Source organism: Colletes latitarsis, unplaced genomic scaffold, assembly GCF_051014445.1.
Source record: "Colletes latitarsis isolate SP2378_abdomen unplaced genomic scaffold, iyColLati1 scaffold0006, whole genome shotgun sequence".
Classification (NCBI taxonomy): domain Eukaryota; kingdom Metazoa; phylum Arthropoda; class Insecta; order Hymenoptera; family Colletidae; genus Colletes; species Colletes latitarsis.
Genome location: NW_027488366.1, coordinates 30625671 through 30652398, shown reverse-complemented (window position 1 = coordinate 30652398; position 26728 = coordinate 30625671).

Here is a 26728-nt window from a genome sequence, read left to right as displayed (position 1 = left end):
ACTTGCGTTATCCTCTAAAATATTGTTCGAAACCAGGTTTAGTCGACTGTTTCAGTGTGGTACCACATTACTACGTGATCCAAACCAGAAAAAACCCAGGATCTGTTCTACATGTATGAGAAATATGCGATAGAATGAGCCTGATGAGAGCAAATCCCAGACGTAACCTAGACCTAAAATGAATTATTCTCTAAAATATTGATCGAAACCAGGTTTAATTGACTGTTTCAGTGTTGTACTTCATTACTACGTGATGCAATCCATAAAAAGCCCAGGATCTAGCCATCAAGTATGAGAAATATGCGAAAGTATGAGCCTGATGAGGGCAAATCCTAGACCTAACCCAGACCTAACATGCGTTATCCTCTAAAATATTGATCCAAACCAGGTTTAATGGACTGTTTCAGTGTGGTACCACACTACTACGTGATCCACACCAGAAAAAACCCAGAATCTGTTCAACAAGTATGTGAAAAACGCGAAAGTATGAGCCTGATGAGGGCAAATCCCAGACCTATCCCAGACCTAACATGCGTTAGCCTCAAAAATATTGATCGAAACCAGGTTTAATCGACTGTTTCAGTGTGGTACCACATTACTCTGTGATCCAAACCAGAAAATAACCCAGGATCAGTTCAACGAGTATGTGAAGTGTGCGAAAGTATGAGTCTGATTAGGGCAAATCCCAGACCTATCCCAGACCTAACATGCGCTATCCTCTAAAATATTTATCAAGACCAGGTTTAATTGATTGTTTCAGTGTGGTCCCACATTACTACGTGATCCAATCCAGAAAAAGCCCAGGATCTAGCCATCAAGTATGAGTAATATGCGAAAGAATGAGCCTGATGAGAGTAAATCCCAGACCTAACCTAGGCCTAACATGAATTATTCTCTAAGATATTGATCGAAACCTGGTTTAATCGACTGTCCCAGAGTGGTACCACATTACTATGTGATCCAAACCAGAAAATATCCCAGGATCTGTTCAACAAGTATGTGAAGAATGCGAAAGTATGAGTCTGATGAGTGAAAATCCCAGACCTAACCCAGACCTAACATGCGTTATCCTCTAAAATATTTATCCAGACCAGGTTTCATTGAATGTTTCAGTGTGGTACCACTTTACTATGTGATCCAAACCAGAAACAGCCCAGGATCTAGCCATGAGGTATGAGAAATATGCGAAAGTATGAGCCTGATGAGGGCAAATCCTAGACCTATCCCAGACCTAACTTGCGTTATCCTCTAAAATATTGATCGAAACCAGGTTTAATTGACTGTTTCAGTGTGGTACCACACTACTACGTGATCCAAACCGGAAAAAACCCAGGATCTGTTCAACAAGTATGTGAAAAACGCGAAAGTAGGAGTCTGATGAGGTCAAATCCCAGACCTATCCCAGACCTAACATGCGCTACCCTCTAAAATATTTATCAAGACCAGGTTTAATTGATTGTTTCAGTGTGGTCCCACATTACTACGTGATCCAATCCAGAAAAAGCCCAGGATCTAGCCATCAAGTATGAGTGATATGCGAAAGAATGAGCCTGATGAGAGTAAATCCGAGACCTAACCTAGACCTAACATGAATTATTCTCTAAAATATTGATCGAAACCAGGTTTAATTGCCTGTTTCAGCGTGGTACCACATTACTACGTGATACAATCCAGAAACAGCCCAGGATCCAGCCATGAAGTATGAGAAATATGCGAAAGTATGAGCCTGATGAGGGCAAATCCTAGATCTAACCCAGACCTAACATGCGTTATCCTCTAAAATATTGATCGAAACCTGGTTTAATGCACTGTTTCAGTGTGGTACCACACTACTACGTGATCCAAACCAGAAAAAACCCAGGATCTGTTCAACAAGTATGTGAAGAATGCGAAAGTATGAGTCTGATGAGTGAAAATCCCAGACCTAACCCAGACCTAACATGCGTTATCCTCTAAAATATTTATCCAGACCAGGTTTCATTGAATGTTTCAGTGTGGTACCACTTTACTATGTGATCCAAACCAGAAACAGCCCAGGATCTAGCCATGAGGTATGAGAAATATGCGAAAGTATGAGTCTGATGAGTGAAAATCCCAGACCTAACCTAGACCTAACATGCGTTATCCTCTAAAATATTGATGGAAACCTGGTTTAATTGACTGTTTCAGTGTTGTACTTCATTACTACGTGATGCGATCCAGAAAAAGCCCAGGATCTAGCCATCAAGTATGAGAAATATGCGAAAGAATGAGCCTGATGAGAGCAAATCCCAGACCTAACCCAGACCTAACATGCGTTATCCTCTAAAATATTTATCAAGACCAGGTTTAATTGAATGTTTCAGTGTGGTACCACATTGCTACGTGATGCAATCCAGAAAAAGCCCAGGATCTAGCCATCAAGTTTGAGAAATATGCGAAAGAATGAGCCTGATGAGGGCAAATCCTACACCCAACCCAGACCTAACATGCGTTATCCTCAAAAATATTGATCGCAACCAGGTTTAATGCACTGTTTCAGTGTGGTACCACACTACTACGTGATCCAAACCAGAAAAAACCCAGGATCTGCTCAACGAGTATGTGAAGGGTGCGAAAGTATGAGTCTGATGAGGTCAAATCCCAGACCTATCCCAGATCTAACTTGCGCTATCCTCTAAAATATTGATCGAAACCAGGTTTAATCGACTGTTTCAGTGTGGTACCACATTACTACGTGATCCAAACCAGAAAAGACCCAGGATCAGTTCAACAAGTACGTGAAAAACGTGAAAGTATGAGCCTGATTAGGGCGAATCCCAGACCTATCCCAGACCTAATTTGCGTTATCCTCTAAAATATTGATCGAAACCAGGTTTAATTGACTGTTTCGGCGTGGTACCACATTACTACGTAATACAATCCAGAAACAGACCAGGATCTAGCCATGAAGTATGAGAAATATGCGAAAGTATGAGCCTGATGAGGGCAAATCCTAGACCTAACTCAAACCTAACATGCGTTATCCTCTAAAATATTTATCAAGACCAGGTTTAATTGAATGTTTCAGTGTGGTACCACATTACTACGTGATCCAATCCAGAAAAAGCCCAGGATCTAGCCATCAAGTGTGAGTAATATGCGAAAGAATGAGCCTGATGAGAGTAAATCCCAGATCTAACCTAGCCCTAACATGAATTATTCTCGAAAATATTGATCGAAACCAGGTTTAATTGACTGTTTTAGCGTGGTACCACATTACTACGTGATACAATCCAGAAACAGCCCAGGATCCAGCCATGAGGTATGAGAAATATGCGAAAGTATGAGCCTGATGAGGGGAGATCCTAGACCTAACCCAGACCTAACATGCGTTATCCTCTAAAATATTGATCGTAACCTGGTTTAATGCACTGTTTCAGTGTTGTACTTCATTACTACGTGATGCGATCCAGAAAAAGCCCGGGATCTAGCCATCAAGTATGAGAAATATGCGAAAGAATGAGCCTGATGAGAGCAAATCCCAGACCTAACCCAGACCTAACATGCGTTATCCTCAAAAATATTGATCGAAACCTGGTTTAATCGACAGTTTCAGTGTGGTACCACATTACTATGTGATCCAAACCAGAAAATAACCCAGGATCAGTTCAGCGAGTATGTGAAGTGTGCGAAAGTATGAGTCTGATTAGGGCAAATCCCAGACCAATCCCAGACCTAACATGCGCTATCCTCTAAAATATTTATCAAGACCAGGTTTAATTGATTGTTTCAGTGTGGTCCCACATTACTATGTGATCCAAACCAGAAAATAACCCAGGATCAGTTCAGCGAGTATGTGAAATATGCGAAAGTATGAGTCTGATGAGTGAAAATCCCAGACCTAACCTAGACCTAACATGCGTTATCCTCTAAAATATTGATGGAAACCTGGTTTAATTGACTGTTTCAGTGTTGTACTTCATTACTACGTGATGCGATCCAGAAAAAGCCCAGGATCCAGCCATGAAGTACGAGAAATATGCGAAAGTATGAGTCTGATGAGTGAAAATCCCAGACCTAACCTAGACCTAACATGCGTTATCCTCTAAAATATTGATGGAAACCTGGTTTAATTGACTGTTTCAGTGTTGTACTTCATTACTACGTGATGCGATCCAGAAAAAGCCCAGGATCTAGCCATCAAGTATCAGAAATATGCGAAAGAATGAGCCTGATGAGAGCAAATCCGAGACCTAACCCAGACCTAACATGCGTTATCCTCAAAAATATTGATCGAAACCTGGTTTAATCGACTGTCCCAGAGTGGTACCACATTACTATGTGATCCAAACCAGAAAATATCCCAGGATCTGTTCAACAAGTATGTGAAGAATGTGAAAGTATGAGTCTGATGAGTGAAAATCCCAGACCTAACCCAGACCTAACATGCGTTATCCTCTAAAATATTTATCCAGACCAGGTTTCATTGAATGTTTCAGTGTGGTACCACTTTACTATGTGATACAATCCAGAAACAGCCCAGGATCTAGCCATGAAGTATGAGAAATATTGCGAAAGTATGAGCATGATGAGGGCAAATCCTAGACCTAACCCTGACCTAACACGCGTTATCCTCTAAAATATTTCTCAAGACTAGGTTTAATTGAATGTTTCAGTGTGGTACCACATTACTACGTGACCCAAACCAGAAAAAACCCAGGATCTGTTCAACAAGTATGTGAAAAACGCGAAAGTATGAGCCTGATGAGGGCAAATCCCAGACCTATCCCAGTCCTAACTTGCGTTATCCTCTAAAATATTGATCGAAACCAGGTTTAGTCGACTGTTTCAGTGTGGTACCACATTACTACGTGATCCAAACCAGAAAAAACCCAGGATCCGTTCAACAAGTATGTGAAGAATGCGAAAATATGTGTCTGATGAGTGAAAATCCCAGACCTAACCAAGACCTAACATGCGTTATCCTCTAAAATATTGATCCAAACCAGGTTTAATGGACTGTTTCAGTGTGGTACCAAACTACTACGTGATCCACACCAGAAAAAACCCAGGATCTGTTCAACAAGTATGTGAAAAACGCGAAAGTATGAGCCTGATGAGGGCAAATCCCAGACCTATCCCAGACCTAACTTGCGTTGTCCTCTAAGATATTGATGGAAACCAGGTTTAATCAACTGTTTCAGTGTTGTACTTCAATACTACGTGATGCGATCCAGAAGAAGCCCAGGATCTAGCCACCAAGTATGAGAAATATGCGAAAGAATGAGCCTGATGAGAGCAAATCCCAGACCTAACCTAGACCTAACATGAATTATTCTCTAAAATATTGATCGAAACCAGGTTTAATTGACTGTTTCAGTGTTGTACTTCATTACTACGTGATGCAATCCATAAAAAGCCCAGGATCTAGCCATCAAGTATGAGAAATATGCGAAAGTATGAGCCTGATGAGGGCAAATCCTAGACCTAACCCAGACCTAACATGCGTTATCCTCTAAAATATTTATCAAGACCAGGTTTAATTGACTGTTTCAGCGTGGTACCACATTACTACGTGATACAATCCAGAAACAGCCCAGGATCTAGCCATGAAGTATGAGCAATATGCGAAAGTATGAGGCTGATGAGGGCAAATCCTAGACCTAACCCAGACCTAACATGCGTTATCCTCTCACATATTTATCAAGACCAGGTTTAATTGATTATTTCAGTGTGGTGCCACATTACTACGTGATACAATCCAGAAACAGCCCAGGATCTAGCCATGAGGTATGAGAAATATGCGAAAGTATGAGCCTGATGAGGGCAAATCCTAGACCTATCCCAGACCTAACTTGCGTTATCCTCTAAAATATTGATCGAAACCAGGTTTAATTGACTGTTTCAGCGTGGTACCACATTACTACGTGATACAATCCGGAAACAGCCCAGGATCTAGCCATGAAGTATGAGCAATATGCGAAAGTATGAGCCTGATGAGGGCAAATCCTAGACCTAACCCAGACCTAACATGCGTTATCCTCTAAAATATTTATCAAGACCAGGTTTAATTGATTGTTTCAGTGTGGTCCCACATTACTACGTGACCCAAAACAGAAAAAACCCAGGATCTGTTCTACATGTATGAGAAATATGCGAAAGAATGAGCCTGATGAGAGCAAATCCCAGACCTAACCTAGACCTAACATGAATTATTCTCTAAAATATTGATCGAAACCAGGTTTAATTGACTGTTTCAGTGTGGTCCCACATTACTACGTGATCCAAACCGGAAAAAACCCAGGATCCGTTCGACAAGTATGTGAAGAATGCGAAAGTATGAGTCGGATGAGTGAAAATCCCAGGCCTAACCTAGACCTAACATGAATTATTCTGTAAAATATTGATCGAAATCAGGTTTAATTGACTGTTTCAGTATGGTCCCACATTACTACGTGATCCAAACCAGAAAAAACCCAGGGTCCGTTCAACAAGTATGTGAAGAATGCGAAAGTATGAGTCTGATGAGTGAAAATCCCAGGCCTATCCCGGACCTAACATGCGCTACCCTCTAAAATATTTATCAAGACCAAGTTTAATTGATTGTTTCAGTGTGGTCCCACATTACTACGTGATCCAATCCAGAAAAAGCCCAGGATCTAGCCATCAAGTATGAGTGATATGCGAAAGAATGAGCCTGATGAGAGTAAATCCCAGACCTAACCTAGACCTAACATGAATTATTCTCTAAAATATTGATCGAAACCAGGTTTAATTGTCTGTTTCAGCGTGGTACCACATTACTACGTGATACAACCCAGAAACAGCCCAGGATCCAGCCATGAAGTATGATAAATATGCGAAAGTATGAGCCTGATGAGGGCAAATCCTAGATCTAACCCAGACCTAACATGCGCTACCATCTAAAATATTTCTCAAGACCAGGTTTAATTGATTGTTTCAGTGTGGTACCACATTACTACGTGATCCAAACCAGAAAAGACCCAGGATCCGTTCAACAAGTATGTGAAATATGCGAAAGTATGAGTCTGATGAGTGAAAATCCCAGACCTAACCTAGACCTAACATGCATTATCCTCTAAAATATTGATGGAAACCTGGTTTAATTGACTGTTTCAGTGTTGTACTTCATTACTACGTGATGCGATCCAGAAAAAGCCCAGGATCTAGCCATGAAGTATGAGAAATATGCGAAAGAATGAGCCTGATAAGAGCAAATCCGAGACCTAACCTAGACCTAACATGAATTATTCTCTAAAATATTGATCGAAACCAGGTTTAATTGACTGTTTCAGTGTGGTCCCACATTACTACGTGATCCAAAGCAGAAAAAACCCTCGATCAGGTCAACATGTATGTTAAAACTGCGAAAGTATGACCCTGATGAGGGCAAATCCCAGGCCTAACCTAGACCTAACATGCGTTGTCCTCTAAAATATTAATGGAAACCAGGTTTAATTGACTATTTCAGTGTGGCTCCACATTACTACGTGATGCAATCCAGAAAAAGCCCAGGATCTAGCCACCAAGTTTGAGAAATATGCGAAAGAATGAGCCTGATGAGGGCAAATCCTAGACCTAACCCAGACCTAACATGCGCTATCCTCTAGAATATTGATCGCAACCAAGTTTAATGGACTGTTTCAGTGTGGTACCGCACTACTACGTGATCCAAAACAGAAAAAACCCAGGATCTGTTCAACAAGTATGTGAAAAACGCGAAAGTGTGAGTCTGATGAGGTCAAATCCCGGACCTATCCCAGACTTAACTTGCGTTATCCTCTAAAATATTGATCGAAACCAGGTTTAATCGACTGTTTCAGCGTGGTATCACATTACTACGTGATACAATCCAGAAACAGCCCAGGATCTAGCCATGAAGTATGAGAAATATGCGAAAGGATGAGCCTGATGAGGGCATATCCTAGACCTAACCCAAACCTAGCATGCGTTATCCTCTAAAATATTTATCAAGACCAGGTTTAATTGAATGTTTCAGTGCGGTACCACATTACTACGTGATCCAATCCAGAAATAGCCCAGGATCTAGCCATGAAGTATGAGAAATATGCGAAAGTATGAGTCTGATGAGTGAAAATCCCAGGCCTAACCTAGACCTAAGATGCGTTATCCTCAATAATATTGATCGAAACCAGGTTTAATCGACTGTTTCAGTGTGGTACCACATTACTACGTGATCCAAACCAGAAAAAAACCCAGGATCTGATCAACGAGTATGTCAAGTGTGCGACAGTATGACCCTGATGAGGGCTGATCCCAGACCTATCCCAGACCTAACATGCGTTATCCTCTAAAATATTGATCGAAACCAGGTTTAATCGACAGTTTTAGTGTGGTACCACTTTACTACGTGATCCAAAGCAAAAAAAACCCTCGATCAGGTCAACATGCATGTTAAAACTGCGAAAGTATGACCCTGAAGAGGGCAAATCACAGACCTAACCTAGACCTAACATGCGTTATCCTCTAAAATATTGATGGAAACCAGGTTTAATTGACTGTTTCAGTGTTGTACTTCATTACTACGTGATGCGATCCAGAAAAAGCCCAGTATCTAGCCATCAAGTATGAGAAATATGCGAAAGAATGAGCCTGATGAGAGCAAATCCCAGACCTAACCCAGACCTAACATGCGTTATCCTCAAAAATATTGATCGAAACCTGGATTAATCGACTGTTTCAGTGTGGTACCGCATTACTATGTGATCCAAACCAGAAAATAACCCAGGATCAGTTCAACGAGTATGTGAAGTGTGCGGAAGTATGAGTCTTATTAGGGCAAATCCCAGACCTATCCCAGACCTAACATGCGGTATCCTCTAAAATATTTATCAAGACCAGGTTTAATTGATTGTTTCAGTGTGGTCCCACATTACTACGTGATCCAATCCAGAAAAAGCCCAGGATCTAGCCATCAAGTATGAGTAATATGCGAAAGAATGAGCCTGATGAGGGCAAATCCTAGACCTAACCCAAACCTAACATGCGTTATCCTCTAAAATATTTATCAAGACCAGGTTTAATTGATTGTTTCAGTGTGGTCCAACATTACTACGTGATCCAAAACAGAAAAAACCCAGGATCTGTTCTACATGTATGAGAAATATGCGAAAGAATGAGCCTGATGAGAGCAAATCCCAGACCTAACCTAGACCAAACATGAATTATTCTCTAAAATATTGATCGAAACCAGGTTTAATTGACTGTTTCAGTGTGGTCCCACATTACTACGTGATCCAAACCAGAAAAAACCCAGGGTCCGTTCAACAAGTATGTGAAGAATGCGAAAGTATGAGTCTGATGAGTGAAAATCCCAGACCAATCCCAGACCTAACATGCGCTATCCTCTAAAATATTTATCAAGACCAGGTTTAATTGATTGTTTCAGTGTGGTCCCACATTACTATGTGATCCAAACCAGAAAATAACCCAGGATCAGTTCAGCGAGTATGTGAAATATGCGAAAGTATGAGTCTGATGAGTGAAAATCCCAGACCTAACCTAGACCTAACATGCGTTATCCTCTAAAATATTGATGGAAACCTGGTTTAATTGACTGTTTCAGTGTTGTACTTCATTACTACGTGATGCGATCCAGAAAAAGCCCAGGATCCAGCCATGAAGTATGAGAAATATGCGAAAGTATGAGTCTGATGAGTGAAAATCCCAGACCTAACCTAGACCTAACATGCGTTATCCTCTAAAATATTGATGGAAACCTGGTTTAATTGACTGTTTCAGTGTTGTACTTCATTACTACGTGATGCGATCCAGAAAAAGCCCAGGATCTAGCCATCAAGTATGAGAAATATGCGAAAGAATGAGCCTGATGAGAGCAAATCCGAGACCTAACCCAGACCTAACATGCGTTATCCTCAAAAATATTGATCGAAACCTGGTTTAATCGACTGTCCCAGAGTGGTACCACATTACTATGTGATCCAAACCAGAAAATATCCCAGGATCTGTTCAACAAGTATGTGAAGAATGTGAAAGTATGAGTCTGATGAGTGAAAATCCCAGACCTAACCCAGACCTAACATGCGTTATCCTCTAAAATATTTATCCAGACCAGGTTTCATTGAATGTTTCAGTGTGGTACCACTTTACTATGTGATACAATCCAGAAACAGCCCAGGATCTAGCCATGAAGTATGAGAAATATTGCGAAAGTATGAGCATGATGAGGGCAAATCCTAGACCTAACCCTGACCTAACACGCGTTATCCTCTAAAATATTTCTCAAGACTAGGTTTAATTGAATGTTTCAGTGTGGTACCACATTACTACGTGAACCAAACCAGAAAAAACCCAGGATCTGTTCAACAAGTATGTGAAAAACGCGAAAGTATGAGCCTGATGAGGGCAAATCCCAGACCTATCCCAGTCCTAACTTGCGTTATCCTCTAAAATATTGATCGAAACCAGGTTTAGTCGACTGTTTCAGTGTGGTACCACATTACTACGTGATCCAAACCAGAAAAAACCCAGGATCCGTTCAACAAGTATGTGAAGAATGCGAAAATATGTGTCTGATGAGTGAAAATCCCAGACCTAACCAAGACCTAACATGCGTTATCCTCTAAAATATTGATCCAAACCAGGTTTAATGGACTGTTTCAGTGTGGTACCACACTACTACGTGATCCACACCAGAAAAAACCCAGGATCTGTTCAACAAGTATGTGAAAAACGCGAAAGTATGAGCCTGATGAGGGCAAATCCCAGACCTATCCCAGACCTAACTTGCGTTGTCCTCTAAGATATTGATGGAAACCAGGTTTAATCGACTGTTTCAGTGTTGTACTTCAATACTACGTGATGCGATCCAGAAAAAGCCCAGGATCTAGCCACCAGGTATGAGAAATATGCGAAAGAATGAGCCTGATGAGAGCAAATCCCAGACCTAACCTAGACCTAACATGAATTATTCTCTAAAATATTGATCGAAACCAGGTTTAATTGACTGTTTCAGTGTTGTACTTCATTACTACGTGATGCAATCCATAAAAAGCCCAGGATCTAGCCATCAAGTATGAGAAATATGCGAAAGTATGAGCCTGATGAGGGCAAATCCTGGACCTAACCCAGACCTAACATGCGTTATCCTCTAAAATATTTATCAAGACCAGGTTTAATTGACTGTTTCAGCGTGGTACCACATTACTACGTGATAGAATCCAGAAACAGCCCAGGATCTAGCCATGAAGTATGAGCAATATGCGAAAGTATGAGGCTGATGAGGGCAAATCCTAGACCTAACCCAGACCTAACATGCGTTATCCTCTCACATATTTATCAAGACCAGGTTTAATTGATTATTTCAGTGTGGTGCCACATTACTACGTGATACAATCCAGAAACAGCCCAGGATCTAGCCATGAGGTATGAGAAATATGCGAAAGTATGAGCCTGATGAGGGCAAATCCTAGACCTATCCCAGACCTAACTTGCGTTATCCTCTAAAATATTGATCGAAACCAGGTTTAATTGACTGTTTCAGCGTGGTACCACATTACTACGTGATCCAATCCAGAAACAGCCCAGGATCTAGCCATGAAGTATGAGCAATATGCGAAAGTATGAGCCTGATGAGGGCAAATCCTAGACCTAACCCAGACCTAACATGCGTTATCCTCTCAAATATTTATCAAGACCAGGTTTAATTGATTGTTTCAGTGTGGTCCCACATTACTACGTGACCCAAAACAGAAAAAACCCAGGATCTGTTCTACATGTATGAGAAATATGCGAAAGAATGAGCCTGATGAGAGCAAATCCCAGACCTAACCTAGACCTAACATGAATTATTCTCTAAAATATTGATCGAAACCAGGTTTAATTGACTGTTTCAGTGTGGTCCCACATTACTACGTGATCCAAACCGGAAAAAACCCAGGATCCGTTCGATAAGTATGTGAAGAATGCGAAAGTATGAGTCGGATGAGTGAAAATCCCAGGCCTAACCTAGACCTAACATGAATTATTCTGTAAAATATTGATCGAAATCAGGTTTAATTGACTGTTTCAGTATGGTCCCACATTACTACGTGATCCAAACCAGAAAAAACCCAGGGTCCGTTCAACAAGTATGTGAAGAATGCGAAAGTATGAGTCTGATGAGTGTAAATCCCAGGCCTATCCCAGACCTAACATGCGCTACCCTCTAAAATATTTATCAAGACCAGGTTTAATTGATTGTTTCAGTGTGGTCCCACATTACTACGTGATCCAATCCAGAAAAAGCCCAGGATCTAGCCATCAAGTATGAGTGATATGCGAAAGAATGAGCCTGATGAGAGTAAATCCCAGACCTAACCTAGACCTAACATGAATTATTCTCTAAAATATTGATCGAAACCAGGTTTAATTGTCTGTTTCAGCGTGGTACCACATTACTACGTGATACAAGCCAGAAACAGCCCAGGATCCAGCCATGAAGTATGAGAAATATGCGAAAGTATGAGCCTGATGAGGGCAAATCCTAGATCTAACCCAGACCTAACATGCGCTACCATCTAAAATATTTCTCAAGACCAGGTTTAATTGATTGTTTCAGTGTGGTACCACATTACTACGTGATCCAAACCAGAAAAGACCCAGGATCCGTTCAACAAGTATGTGAAAAATGCGAAAGTATGAGTCTGATGAGTGAAAATCCCAGACCTAACCTAGACCTAACATGCGTTATCCTCTAAAATATTGATGGAAACCTGGTTTAATTGACTGTTTCAGTGTTGTACTTCATTACTACGTGATGCGATCCAGAAAAAGCCCAGGATCTAGCCATGAAGTATGAGAAATATGCGAAAGAATGAGCCTGATAAGAGCAAATCCGAGACCTAACCTAGACCTAACATGAATTATTCTCTAAAATATTGATCGAAACCAGGTATAATTGACTGTTTCAGTGTGGTCCCACATTACTACGTGATCCAAAGCAGAAAAAACCCTCGATCAGGTCAACATGTATGTTAAAACTGCGAAAGTATGACCCTGATGAGGGCAAATCCCAGGCCTAACCTAGACCTAACATGCGTTGTCCTCTAAAATATTAATGGAAACCAGGTTTAATTGACTATTTCAGTGTGGTACCACATTACTACGTGATGCAATCCAGAAAAAGCCCAGGATCTAGCCACCAAGTTTGAGAAATATGCGAAAGAATGAGCCTGATGAGGGCAAATCCTAGACCTAACCCAGACCTAACATGCGCTATCCTCTAGAATATTGATCGCAACTAAGTTTAATGGACTGTTTCAGTGTGGTACCACACTACTACGTGATCCAAACCAGAAAAAACCCAGGATCTGTTCAACAAGTATGTGAAAAACGCGAAAGTATGAGTCTGATGAGGTCAAATCCCAGTCCTATCCCAGACTTAACTTGCGTTATCCTCTAAAATATTGATCGAAACCAGGTTTAATCGACTGTTTCAGCGTGGTATCACTTTACTACGTGATACAATCCAGAAACAGCCCAGGATCTAGCCATGAAGTATGAGAAATATGCGAAAGGATGAGCCTGATGAGGGCATATCCTAGACCTAACCCAGACCTAACATGCGTTATCCTCTAAAATATTTATCAAGACCAGGTTTAATTGAATGTTTCAGTGTGGTACCACATTACTACGTGATGCAATCCAGAAAAAGCCCAGGATCTAGCCACCAAGTTTGAGAAATATGCGAAAGAATGAGCCTGATGAGGGCAAATCCTAGACCTAACCCAGACCTAACATGCGCTATCCTCTAGAATATTGATCGCAACCAAGTTTAATGGACTGTTTCAGTGTGGTACCACACTACTACGTGATCCAAAACAGAAAAAACCCAGGATCTGTTCAACAAGTATGTGAAAAACGCGAAAGTGTGAGTCTGATGAGGTCAAATCCCGGACCTATCCCAGACTTAACTTGCGTTATCCTCTAAAATATTGATCGAAACCAGGTTTAATCGACTGTTTCAGCGTGGTATCACATTACTACGTGATACAATCCAGAAACAGCCCAGGATCTAGCCATGAAGTATGAGAAATATGCGAAAGGATGAGCCTGATGAGGGCATATCCTAGACCTAACCCAAACCTAACATGCGTTATCCTCTAAAATATTTATCAAGACCAGGTTTAATTGAATGTTTCAGTGCGGTACCACATTACTACGTGATCCAATCCAGAAATAGCCCAGGATCTAGCCATGAAGTATGAGAAATATGCGAAAGTATGAGTCTGATGAGTGAAAATCCCAGGCCTAACCTAGACCTAAGATGCGTTATCCTCAATAATATTGATCGAAACCAGGTTTAATCGACTGTTTCAGTGTGGTACCACATTACTACGTGATCCAAACCAGAAAAAAACCCAGGATCTGATCAACGAGTATGTCAAGTGTGCGACAGTATGACCCTGATGAGGGCTGATCCCAGACCTATCCCAGACCTAACATGCGTTATCCTCTAAAATATTGATCGAAACCAGGTTTAATCGACAGTTTTAGTGTGGTACCACTTTACTACGTGATCCAAAGCAAAAAAAACCCTCGATCAGGTCAACATGCATGTTAAAACTGCGAAAGTATGACCCTGAAGAGGGCAAATCACAGACCTAACCTAGACCTAACATGCGTTATCCTCTAAAATATTGATGGAAACCAGGTTTAATTGACTGTTTCAGTGTTGTACTTCATTACTACGTGATGCGATCCAGAAAAAGCCCAGTATCTAGCCATCAAGTATGAGAAATATGCGAAAGAATGAGCCTGATGAGAGCAATTCCCAGACCTAACCCAGACCTAACATGCGTTATCCTCAAAAATATTGATCGAAACCTGGATTAATCGACTGCTTCAGTGTGGTACCACATTACTATGTGATCCAAACCAGAAAATAACCCAGGATCAGTTCAACGAGTATGTGAAGTGTGCGGAAGTATGAGTCTTATTAGGGCAAATCCCAGACCTATCCCAGACCTAACATGCGGTATCCTCTAAAATATTTATCAAGACCAGGTTTAATTGATTGTTTCAGTGTGGTCCCACATTACTACGTGATCCAATCCAGAAAAAGCCCAGGATCTAGCCATCAAGTATGAGTAATATGCGAAAGAATGAGCCTGATGAGGGCAAATCCTAGACCTAACCCAAACCTAACATGCGTTATCCTCTAAAATATTTATCAAGACCAGGTTTAATTGATTGTTTCAGTGTGGTCCAACATTACTACGTGATCCAAAACAGAAAAAACCCAGGATCTGTTCTACATGTAAGAGAAATATGCGAAAGAATGAGCCTGATGAGAGCAAATCCCAGACCTAACCTAGACCAAACATGAATTATTCTCTAAAATATTGATCGAAACCAGGTTTAATTGACTGTTTCAGTGTGGTCCCACATTACTACGTGATCCAAACCTGAAAAAACCCAGGGTCCGTTCAACAAGTATGTGAAGAATGCGAAAGTATGAGTCTGATGAGTGAAAATCCCAGGCCTAATCTAGACCTAACATGCGTTATCCTCAAAAATATTGATCGAAACCTGGTTTAATCGACTGCTTCAGTGTGGTACCATATTACTATGTGATCCAAACCAGAAAATAACCCAGGATCTGTTCAACGAGTATGTGAAGGGTGCGAAAGTATGAGTCTGACGAGGTCAAATCCCAGACCTATCCCAGACCTAACTTGCACTATCCTCTAAAATATTTATCAAGACCAGGTTTAATTGAATGTTTCAGTGTGGTACCACATTACTACGTGAACCAAACCAGAAAAAACCCAGGATCAGTTCAACAAGTATGTGAAGAATGCGAAAGTATGAGTCTGATGAGTGAAAACCCCAGGGCTAACCTAGACCTGACATGCGTTATCCTCTAAAATATTGATCCAAACCAGGTTTAATGGACTGTTTCAGTGTGGCACCACTTTACTACGTGATCCAAAGCAGAAACAGCCCAGGATCTAGCCATGAAGTATGAGAAATATGCGAAAGTATGAGCCTGATGAGGGCAAATCCTAGACCTAGCCCAAACCTAACATGCGTTATCCTCTAAAATATTTATCAAGACCAGGTTTAATTAAATGTTTCAGTGTGGTACCACATTACTACGTGATCCAAACCAGAAAAGACCCAGGATCCGTTCAACAAGTATGTGAAAAATGCGAAAGTATGAGCCTGATGAGTGAAAATCCCAGACCTAACCTAGACCTAACATGCGTTATCCTCTAAAATATTGATGGAAACCTGGTTTAATTGACTGTTTCAGTGTTGTACTTCATTACTACGTGATGCGATCCAGGAAAAGCCCAGGATCTAGCCATGAAGTATAGGAAATATGCGAAAGAATGAGCCTGATAAGAGCAAATCCGAGACCTAACCTAGACCTAACATGAATTATTCTCTAAAATATTGATCGAAACCAGGTTTAATTGACTGTTTCAGTGTGGTCCCACATTACTACGTGATCCAAAGCAGAAAAAACCCTCGATCAGGTCAACATGTATGTTAAAACTGCGAAAGTATGACCCTGATGAGGGCAAATCCCAGGCCTTACCTAGACCTAACATGCGTTGTCCTCTAAAATATTAATGGAAACCAGGTTTAATCGACTGTTTCAGCGTGGTATCACTTTACTACGTGATACAATCCAGAAACAGCCCAGGATCTAGCCATGAAGTATGAGAAATATGCGAAAGGATGAGCCTGATGAGGGCATATCCTAGACCTAACCCAAACCTAACATGCGTTATCCTCTAAAATATATATCAAGACCAGGTTTCATTGAATGTGTCAGTGTGGTACCACATTACTACGTGATCCAATCCAGAAATAGCCCAGGATCTAGCCATGAAGTATGAGAAATATGCGAAAGTATGAGTCTGATGAGTGAAAATCCCAGGCCTAACCTAGACCTAACATGCGTTATCCTCAATAATATTGATCGAAACCAGGTTTAATCGACTGTTTCAGTGTGGTACCACATTACTACGTGATCCAAACCAGAAAAAAACCCAGGATCTGATCAACGAGTATGTCAAGTGTGCGACAGTATGACCCTGATGAGGGCTGATCCCAGACCTAACCCAGACCTAACATGCGTTATCCTCTAAAATATTGATCCAAACCGGGTTTAATGGACTGCTTCAGTGTGGTACCACTTTACTACGTGATCCAAAGCGGAAAAAACCCTCGATCAGGTCAACATGCATGTTAAAACTGCGAAAGTATGACCCTGATGAGGGCAAATCACAGACCTAACCTAGACCTAACATGCGTTATCCTCTAAAATATTTATCAAGACCAGGTTTAATTGAATGTTTCAGTGTCGTACCACATTACTACGTGACACAAACCAGAAAAAACCCTGGATCTGTTAAACTAGTATGTGAAAAACGCGAAAGTATGAGCCTGATGAGGGCAAATCCTAGACCTATCCCAGACGTAACTTGCGTTATCCTCTAAAATATTGATCGAAACCAGGTTTAATTGACTGTTTCAGCGTGGTACCACATTACAACGTGGTACAATCCAGAAACAGCCCAGGATCTAGCCATGAAGTATCAGCAATATGCGAATGTATGAGCCTGATGAGGGCAAATCCTAGACCTATCCCAGACCTAACTTGCGTTATCCTCTAAAATATTGATCGCAACCAGGTTTAATGCACTGTTTCAGTGTGGTACCACACTACTACGTGATCCAAACCAGAAAAAACCCAGGATCTGCTCAACGAGTATGTGAAGGGTGCGAAAGTATGAGTCTGATGAGGTCAAATCCTAGGCCTAACCTAGACCTAACATGAATTATTCTCTAAAATATTGATCAAAACCAGATTTAATTGACGGTTTCAGTGTGGTCCCACATTACTACGTGATCCAAACCAGAAAAAACCCAGGGTCCGTTCAACAAGTATGTGAAGAATGCGAAAGTATGAGTCTGACGAGGTCAAATCCCAGACCTATCCCAGACCTAACTTGCGCTATCCTCTAAAATATTGATCGAAACCAGGTTTAATCGACTGTTTCAGTGTGGTACCACATTACTACCTGATCCAAACCAGAAAAAACCCGGGATCAGTTCAACAAGTATGTGAAAAACGCGAAAGTATGAGCCTGATTAGGGCGAATCCCAGACCTATCCCAGACCTAACTTGCGTTATCCTCTAAAATATTGATCGAAGCCAGGTTTAATTGACTGTTTCAGCGTGGTACCACATTACTACCTGATACAATCCAGAAACAGCCCAGGATCTAGCCATGAAGTTTGAGAAATATGCGAAAGTATGAGCCTGCTGAGGGCAAATCCTAGACCTAACCCAAACCTAACATGCGTTATCCTCTAAAATATTTATCAAGACCAGGTTTAATTGAATGTTTCAGTGTGGTACCACATTACTACGTGAACCAAACCAGAAAAAACCCAGGATCAGTTCAACAAGTATGTGAAGAATGCGAAAGTATGAGTCTGATGAGTGAAAACCCCAGGGCTAACCTAGACCTAACATGCGTTATCCTCTAAAATATTGATCCAAACCTGGTTTAATGGACTGTTTCAGTGTGGCACCACTTTACTACGTGATCCAAAGCAGAAAAAACCCTCGATCAGGTCAACATGTATGTTAAAACTGCGAAAGTATGTCCCTGATGAGGGCAAATCCCAGGCCTAACCTAGACCTAACATGCGTTGTCCTCTAAAATATTTATCAAGACCAGGTTTAATTGAATGTTTCAGTGTGGTACCACATTACTACGTGAACCAAACCAGAAAAAACCCAGGATCAGTTCAACAAGTATGTGAAGAATGCGAAAGTATGAGTCTGATGAGTGAAACTCCCAGGCCTAACCTAGACCTAACATGAATTACTCTCTAAAACATTGATCGAAACCAGGTTTAATTGACTGTTTCAGTGTGGTACCACATTACTACGTGAACCAAACCAGAAAAAACCCAGGATCAGTTCAACAAGCATGTGAAGAATGCGAAAGTGTGAGTCTGATGAGTGAAAACCCCAGGGCTAACCTAGACCTAACTAGCGTTGTCCTCTAAAATATTGATCGAAACCAGGTTTAATGGACTGTTTTAGTGTGGCACCACTTTACTACGTGATCCAAAGCAAGAAAAACCCTCGATCAGGTCAACATGCATGTTAAAACTGCGAAAGTATGACCCTCATGAGGGCAAATCACAGACCTAACCTAGACCTAACATGCGGTATCCTCTAAAATATTGATGGAAACCTGGTTTAATTGACTGTTTCAGTGTTGTACTTCATTACTACGTGATGCAATTCAGAAAAAGCCCAAGATCTAGCCATCAAGTATGAGAAATATGCGAAAGAGTGAGCCTGATGGGAGCAAATCCCTGACCTAACCTAGACCTACAATGAATTCTCTAAAATATTGATCAAAACCAGGTTTAATTGACTGTTTCAGTGTGGTACCACATTACTACGTGATCCAATCCAGAAATAGCCCAGGATATAGCCATGAAGTATGAGAAATATGCGAAAGTATGAGCCTGATGGGGGCAAATCCTAGACCTAACCCAGACCTAACATGCGTTGTCCTCTGAGATATTGATGGAAACTAGGTTTCATTGACTGTTTCAGTGTGGTACTACATTACTACGTGATGCAATCCAGAAAAAGCCCAGGATCTAGCCATCAAGTATGAGAAATATGAGAAAGAATGAGCCTGATGAGAGCAAATCCCAGACCTAACCTAGACCTAACATGAATTATTCTCTAAAATATTGATCGAAACCAGGTTTAATTGACTGTTTCAGTGTTGTACTTCATTACTACGTGATGCAATCCAGAAAAAGCCCAGGATCTAGCCATCAAGTATGAGAAATATGCGAAAGAATGAGCCTGATGAGAGCAAATCCCAGACCTAACCTAGACCTAACATGAACTATTCTCTAAAATATTGATCGAAACCAGGTTTACTTGACTGCTTCAGTGTGGTCCCACATTACTACGTGATCCAAACCAGAAAAAAACCAGGATCCGTTCAACAAGTATGTGAAGAATGCGAAAGTATGAGTCTGATGAGGGAAAATCCCAGGCCTAACCTAGACATAACATGCGTTATCCTCTAAAATATTGATCGAAACCAGGTTTAGTCGACTGTTTCAGTGTGGTCCCACATTACTACGTGATCCACACCAGAAAAAACCCAGAATCCGTTCAACAAGTATGTGAAGAATGCGAAAGTATGAGTCTGATGAGGTCAAATCCCAGACCTATCCCAGACTTAACTTGCGTTATCCTCTAAAATATTGATCGAAACCAGGTTTAATCGACTGTTTCAGCGTGGTACCACATTCCTACGTGATACAATCCAGAAACAGCCCAGGATCTTGCCATGAAGTATGAGAAATATGCGAAAGTATGAGCCTGATGAGGGCAAATCCTAGACCTAACCCAGACCTAACATGCGTTATCCTCTAAAATATTTATCAAGATCAGGTTTAATTGATTGTTTCAGTGTGGTCCCACATTACTACGTGATCCAAACCAGAAAAAACCCAGTATCTGTTCAACATGTATGAGAAATATGCGAAAGAATGAGCCTGATGAGAGCAAATCCCAGACCTAACCTATGCCTAACATGAACTATTCTCTAAAATATTGATCGAAACCAGGTTTACTTGACTGCTTCAGTGTGGTCCCACATTACTACGTGATCCAAACCAGAAAAAGCCCAGGATCCGTTCAACAAGTATGTGAAGAATGCGAAAGTATGAGTCTGATGAGGGAAAATCCCAGGCCTAACCTAGACATAACATGCGTTATCCTCTAAAATATTGATCGAAACCAGGTTTAGTCGACTGTTTCAGTGTGGTCCCACATTACTACGTGATCCACACCAGAAAAAACCCAGAATCCGTTCAACAAGTATGTGAAGAATGCGAAAGTATGAGTCTGATGAGGTCAAATCCCAGACCTATCCCAGACTTAACTTGCGTTATCCTCTAAAATATTGATCGAAACCAGGTTTAATCGACTGTTTCAGCGTGGTACCACATTCCTACGTGATACAATCCAGAAACAGCCCAGGATCTTGCCATGAAGTATGAGAAATATGCGAAAGTATGAGCCTGATGAGGGCAAATCCTAGACCTAACCCAAACCTAACATGAATTATTCTCTAAAATATTGATCGAAACCAGGTTTAATTGACTGTTTCAGTGTTGTACTTCATCACTACGTGATGCAATCCAGAAAAAGCCCAGGATCTAGCCATCAAGTATGAGAAATATGCGAAAGAATGAGCCTGATGAGAGCAAATCCCAGACCTAACCTAGACCTAACATGAATTATTCTCTAAAATATTGATCGAAACCAGGTTTAATTGACTGTTTCAGTGTTGTACTTCATTACTACGTAATGCAATCCAGAAAAAGCCCAGGATCTAGCCATGAAGTATGAGAAATATGCGAAAGAATGAGCCTGATGAGGGCAAATCCTAGACCTAACCCAGACCTAACATGCGTTATTCTGTAAAATATTGATGGAAACCAGGTTTAATTGACTGTTTCAGTGTTGTACTTCATTACTACGTGATCCAAAACAGAAAAAACCCAGGATCTGTTCTACATGTATGAAAAATATGCGATAGAATGAGCCTGATGAGAGCAAATCCCAGACCTAACCTAGACCTAACATGAATTATTCTCTAAAATATTCGTCGAAACCAGGTTTAATTGACTGTTTCAGTGTGGTACCACATTACTACGTGATCCAATCCAGAAAAAGCCCAGGATCTAGCCATGAAGTATGAGAAATATGCGAAAGTATGAGCCTGATGAGTGCAAATCCTAGACCTAACCCAGACCTAAGATGCGTTATTCTGTAAAATTTTTATCAAGACCAGGTTTAATTGAATGTTTCATTGTGGTACCTCATTGCTACGTGATCAAAACCAGAAAAAACCCAGGATCCGTTCAACAAGTATGTGAAGAATGCGAAAGTATGAGTCTGATCAGTGAAAATCTCAGGCCTTACCTAAACCTAACTTCCGTTGTCCTCTAAAATATTGATGGAAACCAGGTTTCATTGACTGTTTCAGTGTGGTACTACATTACTACGTGATGCAATCCAGAAAAAGCCCAGGATCTAGCCATCAAGTATGAGAAATATGCGAAAGAATGAGCCTGATGAGAGCAAATCTCAGACCTAACCTAGACCTAACATGAATTATTCTCTACAATATTGATCGAAACCAGGTTTAATTGACTGTTTCAGTGTGGTCCCACATTACTACGTGATCCAAACCAGAAAAAACCCAGAATCCGTTCTACAAGTATGTGAAGAATGCGAAAGTATGAGTCTGATGAGGTCAAATCCCAGGCCTAACCTAGACCTAACATGCGTTATCCTCAAAAATATTGATCGAAACCTGGTTTAATCGACTGTTTCAGTGAGGTACCACATTACTATGTGATCCAAACCAGAAAATAACCCAGGATCTGTTCAACGAGTATGTGAAGTGTGCGAAAGTATGAGTCTGATGAGGTCAAATCCCAGACCATTCCCAGACTTAAGTTGCGTTATCCTCTAAAATATTGATCGAAACCAGGTTTAATCGACTGTTTCAGTGTGGTACCACATTACTACGTGATCCAAACCAGAAAAAACCCAGGATCTAGCCATCAAGTATGAGAAATATGCGAAAGAATGAGCCTGATGAGAGCAAATCCCAGACCTAACCTAGACCTAACATGAATTATTCTCTAAAATATTGATCGAAACCAGGTTTAATTGACTGTTTCAGTGTGGTACCACATTACTACGTGATGCAAACCAGAAAAAACCCAGGATCCGTTCAACAGGTATGTGAAGAATGCGAAAGTATGAGTCTGATGAGTGAAAATCCCAGACCTAACCTAGACCCAACATCCGTTATCCTCTAATATATTGATCCAAACCAGGTATAATGGACTGTTTCAGTGAGGTACCAAACTACTACGTGATCCAAACCAGAAAAAACCCAGGATCTGTTCAACAAGTATGTGAAAAATGCGAAAGTATGAGTCTGATGAGTGAAAATCCCAGACCTAACCTAGACCTAACATGCGTTATCCTCTAAAATATTGATGGAAACCTGGTTTAATTGACTGTTTCAGTGTTGTACTTCATTACTACGTGATGCGATCCAGAAAAAGCCCAGGATCTAGCCATGAAGTATGAGAAATATGCGAAAGAATGAGCCTGATAAGAGCAAATCCGAGAGCTAACCTAGACCTAACATGAATTATTCTCTAAAATATTGATCGATACCAGGTTTAATTGACTTTTACAGTGTGGTCCCACATTACTACGTGATCCAAAGCAGAAAAAACCCTCGATCAGGTCAACATGTATGTTAAAACTGCGAAAGTATGACACTGATGAGGGCAAATCCCAGGCCTAACCTAGACCTAACATGCGTTATCCTCTAAAATATTGATCGAAACCAGGTTTAATTGACTGTTTCAGTGTTGTACTTCATTACTACGTGATGCAATCCAGAAAAAGCCCAGGATCTAGCCATGAAGTATGAGAAATATGCGAAAGAATGAGCCTGATGAGGGCAAATCCTAGACCTAACCCAGACCTAACATGCGTTATTCTGTAAAATATTGATGGAAACCAGGTTTAATTGACTGTTTCAGTGTTGTACTTCATTACTACGTGATGCAATCCAGAAAAAGCCCAGGATCTAGCCATGAAGTATGAGAAATATGCGAAAGAATGAGCCTGATGAGAGCAAATCCCAGACCTAACCTAGACCTAACATGAATTATTCTCTAAAATATTGATCGAAACCAGGTTTAATTGACTGTTTCAGTGTTGTACTTCATTACTACGTGATGCAATCCAGAAAAAGCCCTGGATCTAGCCATGAAGTATGAGAAATATGCGAAAGAATGAGCCTGATGAGGGCAAATCCTAGACCTAACCCAGACCTAACATGCGTTATTCTGTAAAATATTGATGGAAACCAGGTTTAATTGACTGTTTCAGTGTTGTACTTCATTACTACGTGATCCAAAACAGAAAAAACCCAGGATCTGTTCTACATGTATGAAAAATATGCGAAAGAATGAGCCTGATGAGAGCAAATCCCAGACCTAACCTAGACCTAACATGAATTATTCTCTAAAATATTCGTCGAAACCAGGTTTAATTGACTGTTTCAGTGTGGTACCACATTACTACGTGATCCAAACCAGAAAAAACCCAGAATCCGTTCAACAAGTATGTGAAGAATGCGAAAGTATGAGTCTGATCAGTGAAAATCTCAGGCCTTACCTAAACCTAACTTCCGTTGTCTTCTAAAATATTGATGGAAACCAGGTTTCATTGACTGTTTCAGTGTGGTACTACATTACTACGTGATGCAATCCAGAAAAAGCCCAGGATCTAGCCATCAAGTATGAGAAATATGCGAAAGAATGAGCCTGATGAGAGCAAATCTCAGACCTAACCTAGACCTAACATGAATTATTCTCTACAATATTGATCGAAACCAGGTTTAATTGACTGTTTCAGTGTGGTCCCACATTACTACGTGATCCAAACCAGAAAAAACCCAGAATCCGTTCAACAAGTATGTGAAGAATGCGAAAGTATGAGTCTGATGAGGTCAAATCCCAGGCCTAACCTAGACCTAACATGCGTTATCCTCAAAAATATTGATCGAAACCAGGTTTAATTGACTATTTCAGTGTTGTACTTCTATACTACGTTATGCAATCCAGAAAAAGCCCAGGATCTAGCCATCAAGTATGAGAAATATGCGAAAGAATGAGCCTGATAAGAGCAAATCACAGACCTAACCTAGACCTAACATGAATTATTCTCTAAAATATTGATCGAAACCAGGTTTAATTGACTGTTTCAGTGTGGTCCCACATTACTACGTGATCCAAACCAGAAAAAACCCAGGATCCGTTCAACAAGTATGTGAAGAATGCGAAAGTATGAGTCTGATGAGGGCAAATCCTAGACCTAACCCAGACCTAACATGCGTTATCCTCTAAAATATTTATCAAGACCAGGTTTAATTGAATGTTTCAGTGTGGTACCACATTACTACGTGATGCAATCCAGAAAAAGCCCAGGATCTAGCCACCAAGTATGAGAAATATGCGAAAGAATGAGCCTGATAAGAGCAAATCCGAGACCTAACCTAGACCTAACATGAATTATTCTCTAAAATATTGATCGATACCAGGTTTAATTGACTTTTTCAGTGTGGTCCCACATTACTACGTGATCCAAAGCAGAAAAAACCCTCGATCAGGTCAACATGTATGTTAAAACTGCGAAAGTATGACCCTGATGAGGGCAAATCCCAGGCCTAACCTAGACCTAACATGCGTTGTCCTCTAAAATATTGATGGAAACCAGGTTTAATTGACTATTTCAGTGTTGTACTTTTTTACTACGTTATGCAATCCAGAAAAAGCCCAGGATCTAGCCATCAAGTATGAGAAATATGCGAAAGAATGAGCCTGATAAGAGCAAATCCCAGACCTAACCTAGACCTAACATGAATTATTCTCTAAAATATTGATCGAAACCAGGTTTAATTGACTGTTTCAGTGTGGTCCCACATTACTACGTGATCCAAACCAGAAAAAACCCAGGATCCGTTCAACAAGTATGTGAAGAATGCGAAAGTATGAGTCTGATGAGGGCAAATCCTAGACCTAACCCAGACCTAACATGCGTTATCCTCTAAAATATTTATCAAGACCAGGTTTAATTGAATGTTTCAGTGTGGTACCACATTACTACGTGATGCAATCCAGAAAAAGCCCAGGATCTAGCCACCAAGTTTGAGAAATATGCGAAAGAATGAGCCTGATGAGGGCAAATCCTAGACCTAACCCAGACCTAACATGCGCTATCCTCTAGAATATTGACCGCAACCAAGTTTAATGGACTGTTTCAGTGTGGTACCACACTACTACGTGATCCAAACCAGAAAAAACCCAGGATCTGTTCAACAAGTATCTGAAAAACGCGAAAGTATGAGTCTGATGAGGTCAAATCCCAGACCTATCCCAGACTTAACTTGCGTTATCCTCTAAAATATTGATCGAAACCAGGTTTAATCGACTGTTTCAGCGTGGTATCACTTTACTACGTGATACAATCCAGAAACAGCCCAGGATCTAGCCATGAAGTATGAGAAATATGCGAAAGGATGAGCCTGATGAGGGCATATCCTAGACCTAACCCAGACCTAACATGCGTTATCCTCAATAATATTGATCGAAACCAGGTTTAATCGACTGTTTCAGTGTGGTACCACATTACTACGTGATCCAAACCAGAAAAAAACCCAGGATCTGATCAACGAGTATGTCAAGTGTGCGACAGTATGACCCTGATGAGGGCTGATCCCAGACCTATCCCAGACCTAACATGCGTTATCCTCTAAAATATTGATCGAAACCAGGTTTAATCGACTGTTTTAGTGTGGTACCACTTTACTACGTGATCCAAAGCAAAAAAAACCCTCGATCAACTCAACATGCATGTTAAAACTGCGAAAGTAAGACCCTGATGAGGGCAAATCACAGACCTAACCTAGACCTAACATGCGTTACCTCTAAAATATTGATGGAAACCTGGTTTAATTGACTGTTTCAGTGTTGTACTTCATTACTACGTGATGCGGTCCAGAAAAAGCCCAGGATCTAGCCATCAAGTTTGAGAAATATGCGAAAGAATGAG